This window comes from Acanthopagrus latus, chromosome 9 (genome assembly GCF_904848185.1).
Source record: "Acanthopagrus latus isolate v.2019 chromosome 9, fAcaLat1.1, whole genome shotgun sequence".
Taxonomy (NCBI): Eukaryota; Metazoa; Chordata; class Actinopteri; order Spariformes; family Sparidae; genus Acanthopagrus; species Acanthopagrus latus.
In genome coordinates, this window is record NC_051047.1 from 28,421,941 (window position 1) to 28,439,245 (window position 17,305).

Below are 17,305 nucleotides of genomic sequence, written 5' to 3' on the forward strand. Positions count from 1 at the left end.
TCCAACAAGACACGCCTGATCCCTTTCGGCCTCAGCGTCGGCCCTGATATATACTGTCTGCATCGTTACCTGGCTCCGCGGGGCTCCGAGGGACAATAAGGAGAAGAATAATCCTTGTAATTAACTTTAAGCTGAGAAGAGCTCCGGTAAAGAGCTCTCTGTGTCTCGGCTCTCTGGAAACACAAGAAGCCTCTTCCGGATGTGTGAGAGGACGTCGAGTCTCTGTCGCTGTTGATCTTCTCTTCAGACACGTCGACCGTGAAGTTCTCATGTTAACGAGACACTCCTTCTACATTTCAACACAGGAATTAACTTCACAATATGTACAACAAGAAGGCACTAATAATATGTTTGTTGTTGTGATATTTATTATATTTGTTAAAACAGCTATAGTTGATATTTTTATGAGAACGATGTATGAAGTGGCAGTCTGTTCTCACTCCCAACACGTCAAACACAGCTGGCGAAGCGGCTGTAGCGACGAGGCTGCTAATAATACTTTCATATTATTTGCTTGAAGCCACTTTAGTCAATATTTTGGCATCACTGTGTGTAAACAATGTGACAAAGTGGACGGGTTTGCTCCTGGAGACGATCCTCCAGAGAATCATCAGCTGATCTCCTGCAGCTCCGCTCGCCGTGATTTCCAGCTCGTGAAGGACTGAAGATACACGGCGACTGTTAAAGCAGACAGTTAATATTCATCAGGAGATGATGGAACACAAGACAGAGCGAAGAGACGAGTGGATGTTTACACCCATCAGCTGGTCAGAGACTCATTTAAATATGTAACTGTAGCATATTTACCAGGTTCATCCAGACTTCAGTATGTTCATGAACTTGTGGAAACAACATGAACGCTACAATGATGTTTTTGTGTTTTAACAACATGAAGTGATTTCATCCAAAGCTTGCTGCTGCACCAGAACATTCCCTGAAACCTCTCCGTTAGTGATTTACCTGCTTGCTAACAAGGGAAATGCTGATAAAAAAACTTCTCTACCTGATCTAGATCTGTCAACATGGGCAGCAACTAACAATACCTGAATGTATTAAACCTTTCTAACCATAAGCAACAGTTTAAGTTTATCCGTTTATCTCAAAGTCGACAAATCACGTGCCCAAATGTTTGCAGATATTCTGAGTTGCTCCTGTGATTTCTGCGGCTCATTTTTTGGATTATTCCGTCGACACATTAATGTGCGATTCCAGCGGATGGTTTTTATGGCTAACGTTAGCTTATAAGCTAAGTCGTCGCTGTATCCTGCAGAGCGAAGCTGGAGACAGCTCGTCCACTCCGGAGCCAAGCAGCTGAGATCACATTCAAATGAAACGATAATGAATGAGGTCTGCATGTCATCAGCAGCATGTCAGAGAGCAGAGAATGTGGACTCACTGCGTCTCATCTCTCTGAGTCCTGTTTCATCCCTCTCTCTCTCTCTCTCTCTCTCTCTCTCTGCTCCGTCACTCTCCCTCTATCTCTCTCGCTCGCTGGCCGGGCTTCTGAGAGTTGAAGGAGACAGACCGGGTCTTTGACTGGGGCGGTGATGCTATCATCGCTAGCTGCACAGGCCCGGCTTTGTTTTTCTTCCGACCGACTCTCTCTCTCCTCTGTGTTTTTTTCGCTGCGATCGCTTGCCAGGTTTCCCGTTGCTCATGGAATTTCTGAAACATGGAATAATGAGAGGTGTAAATCAAGGCCGGGAAAAATCAGCAGCTTTCATAAATTCTCGGGGGGGAGTCGAGGAATAAAAAGGAAGATTTACAAAAGAATTTTTTTTTTAAAGAGTGCAGCTGAATGCATGCTTACCTCACGGGTTCGGCACTCGTAGTTAGTTATATCAGGGCCACAGTGGGAAACCTCATGTGAACTTTTGCCCTCTATTTATCCTGTCACTTCTAACAAACTGAACCACATCCTCCTCACAAGAGACTCTCTTCAGTTATTTCTGTTTGAATCCACTCAAATTCAAATGTCATCGTCTCCGCGGGCCAAACAAACTGCACTAGAAAGAGTAAACACTCCGGAGTCCAAGTAAACTGCCCCCAACACGGCTGCTGTGCACAGTTAGATGGTGCAACAATGAGATGGAAGCAGCGATAGTTTCCTCTGAAGAGTTTGTCTCAGCAGGCTGAGACAGATAAAGAGATTCTATACAAAACTGAATAAAAATAAGGAAGCAGGAATTTGCACAGTCAAATCTTCATCTACTGGGAGGAACCATTACAATCACCATCATCACTCTTCTGTATATTAACTGGACCAGATGGTGTTCTGTAGTAAACAAGCTGCTTTTACTATAGAGGCACATCAACTGCAGAGCTGCAGAAAAAAAAAGTGGAGTGGTTTATATTATTTTTGTTTTTATCATTATATTGCCTCATCCTCAAATATCAAATTCAAAGTCTAAATCAAATTTAGTCCAATTTTTTTTACCTACATTTCACCAAAACCACTGCAGGTCAGGTGTTAAGTTAAGTTGTGTTAAGTTAAGTTGTGTTATGTCGTGTTGTGTTATGTTACGTTACATTACGTTACGTTACGTTATGTTAAGTTAAGTTGTGTTAAGTTGTGTTATGTTATGTTATGTTATATTATGTTATGTTATGTTATGTTAAGTTGTGTTGTGTTGTGTTATGTTATGTTAAGTTATGTTATGTCGTGCAGCTGTTCAGATTGAAAGTTTCTCTCTCCTGACAGCACTTTCCTGATGCCCTGGTCAGGTTTAGGAAAACATCATGTTTGGTTTAAAATACCTTTTTGGTCGCCACTGTCACAGATGGAGATGGTTCCACTTCCTGTGCCAGTTTTGGGCACCGCTAACCACTACAATATCTACAGCTCTTCTTTAAAAACCACTGGAGTCGTGATATCATCGTCACCATAGCCGTCGTCATGACATCATCGGGGTAATTTTATCAGCTACACAACACACACGACGAAACACCTGGAACCGACTGTGACATGTAAAACTGGTGGCGTGGCCCTTTACTGGTGATGCAGTGAGCGTGCTCCACACATAAATCCTCTGCAGCTGCATACATCACTATCAAACAGACATCGGAGCCTATAAGTAGCTGCTGTAACGTGAGTTATGAGTCCCGTAATGTACAGATCCTCTCCAGCTCTCTCTCCCTGCGCCTCAGTGTCTCTCTGCCACCTCCTCTTTGATGCATATTATCTGTATGTATGAGTGTGCACAACCGGGTCATGTCCCACCTCCCAGAGAGCCCGCTCGGATCCGTATTTAAACTAGGTTATACTGGGCTAATATCTGGGAATACTGTCACGATGAGGAATGATGCCACTTATTAGACCCCACATGCATCTATTAAAAGCAGAGGAGAGAAAAAAAAGAAACAGGAACACTTTGTTCCGTGATTTGCATGTCTGTGTTTTCGCCAGCTTGTTACAGTCAGTGTGTATATATCGAAAAATTAGTCGAGGAATGTTCTCATTCTGCTCTGCGAGCATTAACATAATGCAGATGTTAATGCTGGACCGCATCACGGCTCGCAGAGTGATCGATATCCTCTCCACTGGAACAAGATCTGAATGGGGAATTAAAAAAATCTCAGTGTTTAATGCCAAGATCAGCAGAAGATATCAGAGTAATCTTTTAAATCACTTCTTAAACACACACTTCTACAGACACACACACACACACACACACACTAATCAAGTCAGTGATTTAACCTGCTTTAGTCTTATTCCATGTGTGTGATTCATTTATTCTATAACTCTGCTTTTAATTCACATGTGCTGAAATATAATCCAGGTTCGGGGAGTGAAGGCGTCACACGTTCTGACTGATGACCCCCACACACCCCCACACACACCCACACACACCCACACACACCCACACACACCCGTACAAGCACTCGACACTGGTGTGTGTGTTTGTGTGTGTTTGTGTGTTTGTTTTGTCGTTGCTGTCCAGGCACATCTTTCCAACATCACTCTCAGTTCATATCGCTGTCACATATACGTCCCGCCCTTCATAAAAAAAGTGATCCAAAACCAAAAGTATGAGCATCAGCACATTGGTGCAGGCGCCGTTTCCAGTCTGTTCACAGTTTAATGGGCTGAGAAACATTTTCAGGAACTCAGAGAGCCTACCGTCCCGTAAAAGTCCCTCTCTGACCGTCAAGGAGCTATTAGAGCAAAGTTTTCTGCACATTCATTGCTACAAAAGCTCTCTGGAAGAGGACAGCTTCAAAAAAAGACTTGGCAGGTGATTGGACAAGTCTTTTGTTGATTAATGTCTATCAGGGATTAATTTCATCCAATCATGTCAGCAGTAGGAGCGAGGAGGGAACTAATACCATCCAACACTAGTGTCCCAGAGGGATGAAGTCCGACCTGTGGTTCTGAGTCACCACAGTCTTCAGTATCATCAGGCTTCAGCTCAAGCTAATATTTGCATGAATGAAGCGTTAACGTGACCGCAACTCGAGACACGTGACACTCTGCCTCGCTCGCTCCGCGCTCGTCTCAGGGCGGCGAGGACCAGCGAGCTCCCGCAGGATGATTGACAGCTGACCCGTCCAATTCCAGCAAGAGGAGAGTCAAAGTCGAGTCATTAGAGGAGGAGAGGTCCTGTAATCACGCTGCGCTGTCTGAGAGTCCAGACAGACGGCACACACACAACAATTACACCGTCCGTCCGAGTGCGCGCTCTCTGTTGGAGAGTGTGTGTGTGTGTGTGTGTGTGTGTGTGTGTGTGCGTGCCCGGGCTGCTGGTCAGGAGGAGAGAGACGATCAATGGTGGAGCTCAGTCAGCCATGGCCGCCGCCTGTCAGACACCGACCTCGCAGACAGTCGACGGACAGACTGTGTGGTTGAACCTTCCCCACCTACTGATGCACACACACACACACACACACACACACACACACACACACACACACACAGTTTCTTTGGCGGGATCGTGACACTAAAACATTATTTAGTGTGTTAATTTGAGGCCGTGCTGCTCGGGATAAGAACCTTTTCCTCATTAAACACCAGCTCGTCTTGCGTCTACATTTGTCATCTTAATCTTAACGTTTGTTCTCGAGTTGTTGTGCGGTTAGTTTCTGGAATGTCTCTATTATCCCCTGGGGGGCAGTTTAATCTCACCTGAGCCAATTTGTCCCGTCTCTTGCCTCCTCCGTCTCCCTGTGTGGTCTATTTTTATCCTGATTTTGTTGTCATTTCGCTGACATCTTTTTTTCTGTGTGCAAATAAACTCAAATCTGGGCTAAAACTGAAACTGACACGTTACAGTCGGATGCAGCAGAGAGAGGAGCAGATGTACGGAGCTTCAGGTGGATGTAAACACACAGTCCGTGGGTCTGAACGCTAAGTGCACATCGTTTTATGAACATTAACCTATAGGAGCCCACACACAGTGATGTTGTGTAATCCAATATCTGCCCACAGAATCCACACAGCGAGGAAAATCTGTCCCTGCTTCTGCTGAAACACACTGAAGAATTATAGAACCTGCAGAAAATATATTCTGAGGATTGCGACCGTGAGAAACCAGCAGGATGTTGGATTATATTGCTCAGAATAAAGGAAGAGGTTTATTTAGTTCAGATTCTTTAGTACTGATTCAACTTCTGTACTCCAGTACAGTAACAGAGTTCAGGCTCTGACATGGACTCAGAGTATCAAAAAGCAACAGTGATCTGAGGACCGGTCGTGTTCACCGTACACTTCACTGCTGGCTGCTACTTACTCGCTTGAAATTGGGAAAATAATAATTGTTGCCCTGTTGGAGATATTGTTATTGATGTCGCTGCATTCCCAGATTTCCGAATGACTTTGTCGGGCACAATAATGAGGATCTGAAGAGCACAGCTTACTTGATAAACCAGAGTTGTGATGAAGCACAGTTTCCTGGTGCCATCACAGATGAAGCCTCGATCTGCTTCCTCTCACAGTCGATCAGAACTCGTGGTTGCTGTGGCGCTGCCCGGACAGATTTTTATTTTTAATCCTGGCACATTTGATGACTAGAATCTGTGAGGTGCCACCTAATTAGAGACGACAACGACTTCTTTTTCTTCAACAGTGGAGAGGAGCCCAGATTCAAGAGCCCGAGCTTCAGAAACACAATTCAGCTTCCGAGCCGCTCAGTTTGTTTACTGGAGAGTTTTGATAACCTGTCATCCCTCTATCATCTGTCTCCTTTTACCCATCAGCCCTTATTTATCTGGCGTCTTCTCCCTTCGTTGGCTGGGATGCAAAACTCTCACAGTTTTCCTGGAAGACGACCGAATCCAACATTTGCAGCCGTCTGGGTGCGGTTATTTGGAGGAGAGCTGGAGTGCGATCAAACCCCCAACATCCTCGGTGTGAACGCGCCATAACTCTGCAGTCTGCCTCCAAACGATTCTCAGTGGAGCGGCGCCGCGTTTCATCTCATGGGTGACATCACAAATGAACTTTTGGGTCCCGTGGACTGCAGCTCGACGGAGGCAGAGTTGTTTATGCACTTAATAAAACAGACTGAGCTCAGCAGAGAAATGTTTGTGAGGCCGGTCTCAGTCGAGATTATTTTCTCTTTAATGTGGTGCAGTCAGGCTCTGGGGATCCTGACATATTACTCCGTAGAACTACATCCACTAAGACGGGCAACACAACACGATGCTGTGGATGATATTTATAGTGAGCATCTGTATAATTCCAGGGCTGCACCTTTTTTGTTTTTTTTTGTAAGTGCACATATTGGAGGATATACAGCCTGCAGCACTGGGGACGGAGCTGTATGTAAAGTGATTCATACATAATGAATGCACGCAGCGAGATAAAGACGTGAACCTCTGTCTCCGCTCTGTCTTTGTCCTCCGCAGTCTTTCATTCCTCTGGTTGTAGCGCTCGCTCTGTTGTAGCCTTTGTTTGTTCCGCTTGTTGGATTTCTTTATTTCCGCGTCTCTGTCTGTCAGGGCTGGATTACCAAGCATGAAAAGGAAACTGCAGGGAGCACAGAGAGCCAGCATTGCTCAGTAGAAATGGGTTGTAAGTAATTTAATTAATTGCAAAATTTTGTTTAGGAATTTGAATGATTAAAGTACAGAATCATCCGAGGCTGGTCCTGTGTTCTAACCTTATTACCACAGGCTTTATTTAGAGGAGGCCCCGTTATTTCTGTGCTACAACACAACGACTAAACAACATAACTTCATTTGACTTCGAAGAGAAAAATCACTTCAGAGTCAGTTATTGAAACACAGGGGTTGTTGCAGTCACTTAGTCTCCATAACCTTGTTCATCTCTCTTCACTCCGCCGGGACGTCTGTTAGAACTCCATTTCTTTTTCTGATTCAGGCCCACTGGGTCACACCAGCATTCAGCAATATTTGTGGCAAAATATGTGCGAATGTCGACTTCAACTTTGGTGAACTTTGATCGTGAAGTTGCTTCTTTTCACCAACTAACCGCGGAGTTAGTGGCACCGACACATTTAGTTAGCAAGCTAGCAACTGTGACGCACTGATGCTAGCATGATATTTGGTGGTTAGCATGTTAGTGGATGGGATGAGCGAGGACACCATGTTTTTTTTTTACATTTGTATGATTATTTGGGCTGGCTAATGTATATGGTGGTGCAGTGGTTAGAACAATAAAACTATGATATGTTAATCTGCTTTTCCTTTGCTTGAGGCCTGACTGACGCTCTCTTGATGACATCATCTCGTCACACCCTCGTGTGTTCGTATGAAGACAGAAGACAGAAGAAAAGTGTCGGTCACGTCTCATTAACGGTAACGACCCCCTGGGATGTCTGTGAACCACCAGCAAAGGTCTGGAACGAGCCCGACCAGAATCATCTGGCCCACCGAACACCATCTTCATTTTTTCTTCTTTTTTCTTTCAGATAACAAGGTATCCGTCCTCCGTCTCATCTCTCCTCTGATTTCCTTTCCAAATCTACCTCATCTCCCGCCTCCGCCGTCCGCCACGAGTCCTCTCATTATTCCACCATAATATCCAATCGTCTGTCGCCCTGTGTGTGATTAGCGCTGCATCCGCGCTTGTCGTGTGTGTGTGTGTGTGAGAGACACCTCATCATCAGCCAATCATACGGATCAGTGCCGATGATCCGGCTTGAAGCGTGAGGAAAGAGAAGCAAGCCATTGTTTTTTTGGACCCGCTCCTCCTTTTTTTTTTTTTTTTTTTGTCTATCTCCACCACAATGGACCAGAGCCGTCGCTGCCGCTTTCACACTTTGAGCCAAAAGAGCTAATTCATCCATTTATATGTATGTATGCAAAACCTCCTTCCACTCCGCCATTAAAACAAAGCAAATGAAATTGAGTTGCTTTGTTAATTTGTCTTTTACTCCGTCCCCAAAACCCCTCAGATAGATGTGGATCTCAACCTTTGTGCTGTTGTCATGCACCACCGAACATTCGGAAATGACAAAACCGCCGCGAGCTGATAAGACTGACAAAAGAGGTCCGTGATCTCAGCCTCAGGGGCCGAGGAGCCGGTGCTGGAGCCAGAGACAGGTGAGGCTGAACCTGGACATACAGGTGTGACAGAACCACACAGAACTCTGCTCCTGAGGCAGCTGAGGCCCGTCACCAGGGTCGATATGTCACTTTCATTAACCGGCACTGGAAACTAAAAAGTTCACAGACTTTATCACGACAAAGCGAAATAAGTATGGAAGCCCTGAGGGGTCAAGGGAAGACATTTTGTTTTCTGATCTGATCTAAATCTTTTCTCTCATTTATTTATTTGTTTATCTGTGAAATCTATTTATCAAAAAAAAAGATAATAATTCTCTTGGGGGAAAAAAAATTAACTTGGCATATGATTTTTTTATTATTATTATTTATTTTCTCCTGAAAATTTTTCAACACATGAAAGAAAAAATTCTCCTTAAAAAAAGTTTTCTTCAGGAGAAGGAACGCATTGTTTTCATGTGTTTTTTTTTTTTATTTCATATTTGTTTATGTGAAACTGAGTGAACATTTTTTTCCATGTGTATATTTTTTCACACATTTTTTTTTTTTGATAAGTAAAAAGATTTCAGGTGAACAACAAAAAAATGCAATTTTTTTGAATAAAAAAATAAGAATAAAAGTAAAGAATAAAAAAAATTGTCCCCTGTTTTTTTTTTCACTTGGTTTCACACGTGGAGAAAAAAAGTTTTTCAAAAAAAGCAAAGAAAATATTTCACACAATTTCTTTCTTCATGTGCGAAACAGTAAATAATTACATATTAAGAAAAAACTTCCTGTCCTCGTTGTTTCCCGTCGCGGCTCCAGACTCCGGACTCGGTGACTTATTCTGTCCAATCCTCCAAACTTTGACTTCATGACTGTTTGTTAATTCATTTTATCACCAGATCATCTATTATGTCTCTGTTTCAATCAAGTGTCTGATGATTTCAGTGGCGACAGATGAAACATCTGATGTGTGTGAAGTGTCGCGACCGTCACCTTCCAGAAATTAATCTAATTTACAGAAATGTCATAAATATAAACATAAATCAATCACGTCCTGCTCGAGGATTCCCATCTTTTGTGGTTTGACTGGAGCTCTTTTAATCACACCATCCGTCACGCCTTCTTCTTCTGCAGTTGTTTTATGATGCTCAGCTGCAGAATCAGTCCGACCAGCCGACTCTGTATCTTATCTCAGAAGATTTGCATGACAGCGCTGGATGGAAACGTGCCGCCATTTGCATTTTCTTTTGCATGTTTGCTGAAAATTTGGTTAGAATGTGAAAGTGAGAGCCTGCTCACACCTGAGCGTCTGAACAAAGCTTCACATGTCTGTTGAAAATATTTTGATTTTGGTTTCGGATCAGAACTTTACAAGCACACGGCAACTATACGTGACGTACCTTCATCCTGACGTCATCACCGAGTTGAGCTGCGTCTCCCTTCCTGTTGTAGTCAGACCTGTGTGTGCTGTCAGTGTGTGTGGTCATTTACCGGGAATATGACTGGATTCATTGTGTTGCTGCTATAATGTTATGAGTCTTTTCAGTGGACCAACATTCAGCCGCTTGGCCCGGACCACCAGGACCACCAGGATATTTACATCATGTGATTATCAGCTGACTTCAGGAGGTGGTGTAATCACAGCCAACAAGGCTGCTGAACAGAGACTGCAGTTCTGTTCACACTGCTGGACATTTGTAATGAAACCCGGTGAAGTTTCCATCCGCTCGGTATTTGTGGCGACCAGAACCAGTTATTTGTCACAGGAAGTTGAACGTCTCCATCTGTGATCGTAACGACCAAAACAGCTTCAGGGTGGATCCTCCTGATGGCTTCCTTCATGTGGTCGTCTTCTAGCTGTTTCCTTTTTGTGAATCTAAAGTTGTACTGATTTATCTAAACTGTCGGAAACACGTGTGATGGAAACTTTTACCTGTCGGGTGTCAGAGTGGCATCACAGGACATTTGAATGAACTCTCCAGGTAATAAACCGACACCGGATGATTTTGGAGTCTACGTGATAAGGAAAGACTCGGACAGAATCGGCAGGTAGAGGAAGGAAAGAGGAAACGAGGAGGAGGGACGGATTAGTCTCGATCGTATTAGCAGTGGTAGAGGAGGTGAAGGGATGTGATTATGTGAGGTTCTTTCTGAAGAGATGAGTTTTCAGCCTGGGATGAAAGAATGTGGAGGGACTCCGCGGTGTCGACTGGAGTAAGAAGGTCAATCCACTTTAGGAAGCGATGGGGGGGGAGAGAGGGGAGAGACCGGGGGAGAGAAGGGAGGTGAAAGCTAAATAGCATTCCTTCTTCCTCCACGCTGTGAGACGATTCTCTCCGAGGTGACGGGGATTAGTTTGTGAATGGTGATGGGCTGAGGAGGTATTTCAAACACTTTACGCTGGAATCCAATTTTTTCCTCCCCCCCCTCCAAAACAGCAATGCAGTGGTCACATTCAATTTCAAAAATCAGCAGTGCCAAAGCAGCAGCTTACAGGAAGTCTTAAAATAATACACACATACACACTATTGTTACCTTTCACATTCTCCTCCTCTTCCTCTCACATGTAATGGCCACATGTGCAGTACAATGGATCCATTAAAGCCGTTACCTTTTAAATTTCGCCATCATTCTCCGTTAAATTCCTGTCGTTTGAGCCCATTAACTGAGAATCACGCATATGAAATTACCGCTTCCTCTCAGGCGGCGATTCGTGGAAAGAATAATACGAAAATCAGCTTGCAGATGCTCGACAGCTCCTTGAGATATTCAGATGTACCGACGTACGTCTCTGATGTCGAACGTGCATCACTGTCGCTGAGGCGAGCAGCTGCCTCGGGGCTCCGGAGGCTCCGGGGGGCCGACAGCTGATGTTCATCATACGCTCATTTGCTTTCCTGTCAGAGATGAGATGAAAGATCGACGGCCCGTCTGGTTCTGTCAGAAGTGTAAAGGTCCATATTGAGGGAAGTAACAGTGTTCAGAAACTGTGTTTTTAAACGAGCCGTCAGGACTTCCTGGACGTTGTGATGTCACAGAGACAGCCACGCCCACAGCTCAATAATTATGACTTGTTTGTTTAATATGTTCAATCTTACAAGTAGAAACAGCGAGCTGTGTTTTTTATTTGGAGTGACGGACTGAAACTATCTCTGTTTGGCTTTAAAACAACCGATGGTGAGATTAGAAAACAAGCTCAGTGAAGGACTTCCAGTGTGAAGAGGACCTGGTGGATTTGTTCTGCGCTGGCAGTAACCAAAGAAACTTGCCCAGGTTCACATCCTGCCGCCTGCCAGTCACCTGGAGCTGATTCTGAAAAATTCAGGAAGGAGAGGAGGAAATAAATCTTTTAAACAATTCTGATTTTTTTTTTCACAGGTTTCCTTTTCATGTGTGAAACTGGTACTGAGCGGAGAAAAAAATCTGAGAAGAGGAAAAACATCTAGAAGAAAAAAAAAATCTGATTTTTTTTTTTAAACTAAATTTGAGATTTCTTTTTTTCTAGGAAGAAAAACACCTAAAAAAAACATTGTTTTATTGATATAAATATTAAAATAAAATAATATTTTTTTCGAAAAAAAAGTCAGATTTTTTTCTAAAAAATTCTGATTTTTTTTTTAAAGAAGATCTGATTTTTTTTTTTTATCTTTTTTTTTAAACATATTTGTTTTCTAAAAAGTAGAATATAGTTTTAGAATAGAATAGTTTTTAAAAGGATAGGGGAAAAAAGAAATGAAATGAAAACAAATCTGAATTTCTTTGATTTTTTTTTTTTTTTCAAACAATTTCAGATTTTATTTTCATAGAGTTTCTTTCTTGTATGAAACTGGTACCAGGTGGGAAAAAAAACTATTCTAATAGGAGGAAAAACATTTTCTAGAAGAAAAAAAATCAGAATTTTTTCAGAGATTTCCTTTACATGTGTGAAACTGGTACTGAGTGGGGAAAAGCGTATTGGAAGAAGAAAAAAAAATCTAGGAAAAACATGTTTTATTTCTTCCTACCAGTTCTGAAGTCAATAACACAGGTAAGAAAATAAATCAGATCAGACTTCATCAGAAAAGAAAAAGAGTTTCCCACTTGTCCCTCCAGGCTTCCATATCTTTGTTTATTATCAGTGTCAGTGAGAAAAATCTCACAAAGATAAAATGTCGACTTTCCAGGAAGCCGGAGAACATTCACAGGATTCTGAGCTCGTGAGATTCAAACTGGTTTCAAGTTCCTGAAATATTCAAGAGTTTTCTCAAAGAGGCAAAAGTCTCTCCCTGCAACATAAACATCAAAATCTCTAAAACAGCAGTGTGTGTGTGAGTGTGTGTGTGTGTGTGTGTGTGTGTGTGTGTGTGTGTGTGTGTGTGTGTGTCTCAGTGAACTTCAAACAGCACCGAGGCTCTTCGGGGGTCCATCACGGTGGGACTGATACGGGTCTAATGATGCTGATGTGACTCTGGTAACAAAGGTAGCTGAGCAGTTCAAGGCAGGCGCGTCCCATGACGACGGGATGATTGACAGCACCCGGGTCACCGTGGGCAGCAGGGGGGGCGGATCCCTGCACCGACGCACCCACTTGATTTGTTGTCAGTGAGCTTGACTGACACATGATGGTGACACGTCCTCGGCTCGGCGTCCCACAGTCAGCTGGTGGCTCCATGACAGCAGAGATCAGAGGTGGATCTTATTTAAATAAAGATTCAAATTAAGAGAAAGACATATTTCTGTACGTGGCACTAGTTTGTTGTTAAGGAGTTCAGTCTGAGGCTGTTCTGACTGTATAAATGGCTCATTTGTTAAAAGCACCTGAAGCAACCTTTGTTCACATTTACCTGACAAAGATCTTTTGTGGCCAGTCACGTTGTCAGGTGATAGTTCTTCCTCTGCTTGTTGAAGCCTGCAGGTCTTTGAAAAAGTAGTTTTGCCTGATGATCAGAATCTTGTTATCACACAACTGGAGAGTGAACGAGTGACCAACCTGAATACGTCACGTAGGAGAAACATGTATATCTATTATTGCTTTTTCTCCAAGTAGTTATTCTCGCCATAAAACAATCTGCTGGCAGGATAATCCAAAACATGTTTGTGTCGACCAACAGACAACACGAGGCGAGACAGTGTTCATACAGGATGTGTCCAAAACAAAGAGGAACAAAATACTTAGTTGTGTTGTCTGGTAGAACCAGACCTGCCCCACAAACACACACACTCACACACACATTACTTAAAAGGTGTGTTTACATGTGGTCATGACTGAAATTCCTCCATCATTAGTGGAGTCTAATGGGCTGACTCATCTCATTAAGATCTCAGACAATGAAACTGCATTTCTGTGATTAATCTACAGGAACAAACATTTAAATGAGAAGTTAAAATGTACAGATGAATCAAAATCAGAGATGTTATATGTGTGTTTTCATGCTCGCTGCTGTTGAACCGGAGTGACACCAGATGTGAACCCGGTGTGAGTCAGTGTTTCTGCTCACTGGTCGGTTGTCACACAGCTTCCTGTTGCAGCAAACTGAGGCTTGTGTGTTTACTAACATCACAGTGAAATGAGTGAGCAGATCTGGGAGTGCTCCCGAGTTTCACCCCGTCACACTCATGTGACACTGCATGACTAAATCTGAGAGGAGATGATGATGGATGATGGATTTTTTTTTTTTTTTTTTTCTTGAGCGAGAGGCAGAAAAACGTGGGAGTCTGGAGGAGAAAATTAGAAGTGGGGCTGAGAAGAGGTAAAGCCAGTTAAGGAGGCACGCTGGAGGGATTAAACAATTTCGAAGGTTTTTTTTCTTTTGTTCCGTTTTTCTACACGTAACAGTGTGAGCCACAGACGCTAACACCTTCCATTCATCAGCACAAAGACGAGGGGTGGAGCCGGCTGTGTACAATACCAGAGCCGAGCTACAGGTGTGTGTGTGTGTGTGTGTGTGGTCGGACCGCTCTCTGATTAGCTGAAGGTGTTGGCTGTGTTTACATACACCTGTGGCATGTCACCAAGGTCGCCGCCCAAAAGAGAGCAACATTGCTCATGAGCAACAGTAAAAACACTGAAAAAGAAAGTTTTCACAGTTTTTTTACTCAATTTCAAAAGAAACATTTTTTTCTCTTTTATTTCTGATTTTTTTTTTTTCGTCAGTTTCACACAAGGAAAAATTCCCCCCCCCCCCAAAAAATCCTGAAAATGTTTCTTTCGTTCAGTTTCACTCAGTGAAGAGAAAGTTTCCTCCTGAGGGAAAAAAAACACTTACACATGAAAAACAAAAAACATTTTTGTTTTTTCGTTTGAAGCAGAGTGAAAAAAAAAAAAAAAAAAAACTATTCACAATTTTTAAAAAAAAGTTTTTTTTGTTTTTTTTCAGTTTTACACATGAAAACCTAATTTTTTCCAGATTTTTTATTTCAGTGAAAAAGAAAAGAAAACACATTTTTCTTCATGGAAGTGAAAAAGAAATTCAGGAGAAAACTTTGCTCTGTGATAACATTTTTCAGTATTTTTTTCATGTGTAAAAGTGGAAAAAAATCGCGAACAAATGTATTTTACAGAAGAATATTTTTCCTTCTTTAAAACTGAGAGATTATTTTTGTCTCTCAGGAGAAAAATCTTCTATTTCTTGTGTGACAGCAGGTAAAAAACCTGACGTGAACATGGCGAAGCTTCTGAAGAGAGTGATGCGTCTCTCAGGAGTCGGTGGGAACAGAAAGCGTTAAAGCAAAGCGAACGCTGGACGAACCTTCAGCTGAATGCAGCTTTAAACACAAGCTAACGTTCCCCTGCCTCAGCTGAAGTGTCACCTCATCACTTCTTCTTGACTTCTGTCTGATTTCGTTTCTCCAGTTCTACCTGTTGACCTGTTGAAACTGACTGACATGTCCTGACACACGAAACACTTCTTCTGATAAATTCCTCCTGGATGTGACGAGAATCTCCCGGGTGAACGCGCCCATGAGAGGAATCCATATTTCCAGGATGAGTCAGGCAGCAGCAGTCCAGAGTTTCTGTGTGGATTATCCTCCTTACGTAAGATGTTGATGCGTGACGGATTTGTTGACTACCTCCACAGATCAGTAATGAACTCTTCCTCCAGTGTTTCTGTCAGACTGCTGCAGAGGATCATCACACAGAGTGCATCCTGGTCCATACGAGTCCATGTTAGTATTCAGAAAGAGCGCAGCGTTCTCCCATTTCTTCTGTTTTTAATCCCTGAAAACAAGATATGTGTGTGAAAACACACACAGGTCTGCGTTCAGACCTCCTCCACAGAGATTCCTGCTGCTTCAACATCTCAAACCAAAGTCTCAGCAGGCATCTGTCTTTCCCACCAAAGACATAATCAACACTGACACAGGAGCCTCGAGGGTATTTAAGACACCAGCCCTTCTTTTCTGAACACTGTTAAATTACAGACGTATGTGGAGAGGTTAAGGGCCTTAAAAACCTGACGACTCCTCACTGATAAACTCCTCAGCCTCCTCAAAAACGAAAAACCCATTAAGCGCCCGCAACGCCTCGTCGCCTCTCAACAGCACTCCGCGGTCCAAGGCATGAAAGCGAAAGGGAGATAAAACAGAAACGCTAAATAGGAAAAAAACATGAGAAAGTTTTCTCCCTCTCGCTCCTCTTCCTCATCAAAGTGCGTGAGCGAGATGCGAGGAGATGGCGGACCACCGTGAGCGAGCGAGCGAGCGATGGGAGGCTCTCAATTTGTTTTCTCTTTTTGTTTCCTGCTTTTTCTTTTTCATCTCGGCTTCTCGGGCACTTTATTTTTTATTTTCCCTTCCTGATAAACAGTCGAGAGCTGAGCTGCAGCGCCATGAAGATATTTTCATTTTCGGCTGCAGCCTCATAAACAGAAGGGCTGCGAAGACAATGTGGTTAGAAATGATGAATATATAGCCAGTGGCTTTAATATCTTTAATGCTCGCCACGGATGTGGCAAAGAATAGAACGGTATTCGATAAAGAGAAAATAGGAGAAAAAAGACAATGAGCACTTTTCAACTCTGAGGTTTTTCGCTCCATTAGGGATTTTTAACTGCAGGTTTTCGCCATAATTCATCTCGGAGGACTAACAAGGCAGCTTCTCTCAGTAACGGGCCTCATCGAGGAGCTGAACGTCAAATACTGAGGAAGCCAAACCAACAGGAAGACCTGCGATGCAGAAACCCACCAGTGCAGATGTTAATGGAAAACATAAGCAGGCCGGAGTGAAATGTTGGCGTTGCACATTTCCTCTTTAGTACGTGTCATGGCAGGTTCAGGTTACATGTGTATGAGCTGGTATCACGTCTGGACGAGGAGGAGGTAGTTGTGGCATGACAGCCGCCAAGCCACAGACCACTGTTCAAGACGTGGTTTCAACTTTAGTAGAGGTGAGACCATAGGATGTTTTTAATGTAACGTCGGAACATTTTCCAGAACATTAAGTGGCAACAAAACCAGATATATTTGATGAGATACAAGGACGATATATTGCCTGGAACCATGTCGGAACAATTTCCAGCTGTGTTTATTTCCTGCACATTCACATCATAAAATCGAACATTTAACTTAAAGAAATAACAAAAGTATAAAGTTTGAACACATGACGGGAACAGGTCAACATTTCTGGAAAATTTCACATATTTGCTTTTCTTGCTGAAAAGGTCAATATAGCTCTCATGTTTGTAGAGTGAGCGTGTGAGTTAGCTTAGCATAGCACAACAACTCAGAAAGGCTTGGAACAGAAAGTTAATCAGCTGGCCACAAAAACAAACGAGATGTAACGTGATTATGTCGCGTTAATTTGGTGATTTTGTTATTTTAGACAGAGAGACGCCGGCTGTGTTTCTCTACTTCCAGTCTTCTAGCTAAGCTAAGCTAT

The 17,305-nt window shown here is 43.0% G+C and overlaps 1 long non-coding RNA gene across 1 annotated transcript; it reads right to left on the minus strand.

Moving 5' to 3' along the window:
* Nucleotides 1-350: 350 nt before the first annotated feature.
* Nucleotides 351-1,936, minus strand: LOC119026230. Its single transcript, XR_005077075.1, has 3 exons — nt 1,811-1,936; nt 1,397-1,665; nt 351-678 (listed from the first exon to the last, which is right to left on the minus strand). It is a non-coding gene; the product is annotated as an uncharacterized LOC119026230 (long non-coding RNA).
* Nucleotides 1,937-17,305: the final 15,369 nt, after the last annotated feature.